Source organism: Nicotiana tabacum, chromosome 2 (assembly GCF_000715075.1).
Source record: "Nicotiana tabacum cultivar K326 chromosome 2, ASM71507v2, whole genome shotgun sequence".
Lineage (NCBI taxonomy): Eukaryota > Viridiplantae > Streptophyta > Magnoliopsida > Solanales > Solanaceae > Nicotiana > Nicotiana tabacum.
This window is the reverse complement of record NC_134081.1, coordinates 70,960,851-70,964,364: the sequence shown is the minus strand read 5'-3', so window position 1 is coordinate 70,964,364 and position 3,514 is coordinate 70,960,851.

Sequence of the window (3,514 nt, the reverse complement as noted above, 5' to 3'; positions counted from 1 at the left end):
CTTAAGGAGAATGGCGTACAGCTTCTGCCGAGTTACACATGTAACATCTCCCTGTTGACACAGTGCACTAGGTTTCATTCTTTATTAGTTCTTCCTCCTTTGTTCTTTAATTACCAAGTACATATGGAGATAAGTATTTTAGTTGTAGACAAAAGTTAAGGTTTTAGTGTGTATTTAGAGAAATTTTGAAATATTGAAGTGATAAGATTGAGATGAATTAACTCTTCTACAACGAAATAGATGACATCCACAGTATATTAGGGGGAAAAACTGTTAGAAAAGCTAAGGTATTTGGTCATAATCTCTTGTACTGGTGATTTTAGGATTTCTTTTTGATAAATTTGCTAAAGGGCTAAACCTTGTTGGGAAATATATATATATATATATATATATATATATATATATATATATATATATATGATGGACTACGAAGTAAAAAATTTTAATTGGTATGATTTTCCTTGTTAGGCATGTAAGATGTTTTGAAGTAGCAAAGATTCTTTTGTCCCTTGCCATTGAAAGATTGTTTCCTTAGCTCACTAATTATTCTATTTATCAATATCATGATCGTGACGATTTTGAAATTGAATTGTAGGTCATCTTGAACGTACGATTGGACCGAAAGGAAAATTGAAGTAAGTTGAGGTTAACTTTCCTAGTAGGAAATTCCATCATAACTCTTATGCTCTATATGTTAGATAAAGCTAAGTCATGCCTTCTCGTGATCCAATACTCACTTAACTTATTCTTATTCAATACGATATTATATGTGACATAAATACATGCTTATGTGTATTACCAATTGTTATGTACCTTTATTTGTGATAGTTCACATTCAGTAGGGAAAAGTGGCCAACCTCCCCCAGCGTGAGTACCTTGATGTCAGGGTTACCTACCCCATGCTCGCAGGTGCCAACTATTTGTTGGGGAGATTGGCCGACACTCCCTCGTACGTGTTCCCAGATGCTCACGTACGCAGGGCCATTATGTGTAATAATTAACTTTGCAAAGTTATATCTTAAAATATATATATATAACTCAGTTTCTATTTCAGATATCATTTATGGGCTCAATTTCTACGTTAAATTTCAGTTTAGCTTACAGTTTCAGTTTTCAGCTTATTACTTGGTTGTAAAATTTTATATGATTTATATGATTTTCTGTATATCCCTTTTCTTTCTTATATTTTCTAGAAGGTCTCGCTTCGCCTTTTTAGGAGGTAGCCTATGAGACGTACTGGGTATCCTTTGGTGATACTTATCCCGTTTGGGCCTGCTACGCCATGTGGAAGGTATTGAGGACGCAAGTAATGAGGCACGTGGCTAGAAGAGATATTCTACATACAGTTTACAGACTCTGTTGATTCATCCCAGCGGTAGCGGACCCTTTTCAGACTATTATTTATAACTTTTTTTATGTTTATTTTATTTTCGGGTGATGCCCCCCGTAGGCTATGTATTTTAAATTTTATTTTTCATATTCTAGAGGCTCATGACTTGTTAGTGGGTAAGTATTAAAATATTTTAGAATTTTTCCTTTATTTATTATATTTTATCAGCCAACTTAAGAACTGCAATTTGATTAGAATTAATATTTAAGCATGTTAGTTTCTTTTCTATTGAACTTGAAGTTTGATACAAATAGTATAGGGTCACTCAACGAGTGGTAAAGGTTGAGTGCCAATCATGTCCCACCCCAGTTTGGGGGTATGACAAGTTAGTATTAGAGCAACCAGGTTTACGGAATTTTAGGGAGTCATGATCTGTGTCTAGCAGAGTCTCAAATATGCGTATGTTGTGCACCATACTTATATTTGGGAGGCTGTAGGACATGTTAGGAATTTTGTTTTTCTCCTTTGATTCTTATATCGTGCGTTAGAGCTAAACGTTTCAGAATCTAAAACCCATTTATTTCTCGTTTCAGCCCAAACAATATGGTTAGAACAAGATCAACTTCATCCTCTGCTGCTAACAATGTTGAGATACCAACTGCTAATCATCAAGAAGCAGCACCAGAGGTGCAAGCCGCACTAATAGTATCAGCTGCAGTTAGAGGATGTGGCAGAGGTATAGGTCAAAATGCTAAGGGTAGAGGTGGAAATGCCAGAGGTAATCAGCTCGTGGTAGGGCCACAAGACAAACACAAGCTCCACCTCAGCAGGTTGTTAATGATCGGGTACCACCACATCAGCAGGAATTGACAGAATTTTGGACTTTCTGGAGTCCCTAACCCCTCCGACTGGTGGCCGGGCTGCACCTGTTCATGCTCCTCCTCAGGACCCTCATGATTCAGATGAAGAGGTTATAGGAGATGATTATCAAGCTCCACTCGAGGTACCACCACCAGTTGTCCCTGTAAATATTGCCCACACAGTGCAGTTACCAATAGAAAAAATTGATCCACTTGGGTTTCTAAGATTAAACCCTCCTACTTATAATGGTACCGATAACCAAATGAACCAATGTTATTTTTGGAAGAGATAGAGGAAATGTTTGTTTCTTTGGGTTGTCTTGAAACACAAGCCATAGAGTTGATTGGGTTTAGATTGAAGGGTGCAACAGGGCAATGGTGGAGAGGTAACAAGAAGGCCAGAGATTCCACATTACCGCCACTTACTTGGCCCCAGTTCAAAGAAGCTTTTAGGGCCAAGTTCTTGCCTAACAGTCGGATGGATGAGCTCCGATGCCAGTTCGAACATCTTAAACAGGGTACTATGTCAGTGACTGAATATGTGATGGAATTTACAAAATTGGCAGAGTATGCACCTAATTTGATACCGACAGAGAGAGAAAAATTGAGAAGGTTCATTGAAGTCTTGAATACACATATGGCAAAAGATATGGCTTCACATCAGGATGACAAGACTTATCTTTAGGCTGTCAATATCGCTACGCGTAAGGAGGCTTTTGATAAAAATCGCCAGTGAAGCTAGAGATAACAGCAAGAAGGCTAAAACAACAGGTATTTATAGTGCATTTTCTGTTGGGGTAAGAACATGAATCATTCAGCTCACATTCAATCAACGGCTCACTCATCTCCTTATCTAGCTCCACTCAGACATAGCCAGCATAGTAAGGGTCAGGCCCATCAGGGGAAAAGTTCAAGTAGTCATGAACAACCTCGGTCCTCCTATCCTATATGTCCTTCGTGCAGCAAACGACATCCAAGGAAATTCCTTTTGAGCAAGAAAGGTTGTTTCCACTTCCATAATCCGGGTCATATTAAGAGAGATTAGATTCTGGATCGTCACACGATCTTTATATATCAAGGATCTTTTCCATTGTAGCTGCCTCCAAGATGATAAGCCCTTGCAAACCCATGGAACTCCACTGCCAAGCTCACGTGTGACAGACGCCCTGCTTTAGTTACTTCATATTATAGTATTATTGGTGTATTACAATACGCTACCATTACAACAACAATAACCTAGTGAAATCCCACTAGTAGGGTTTGGGGAGGGTAGTATGTACGCAGACCTTACCCTTACTCCGAGAGAGTAGAGAGGTTATTTCCG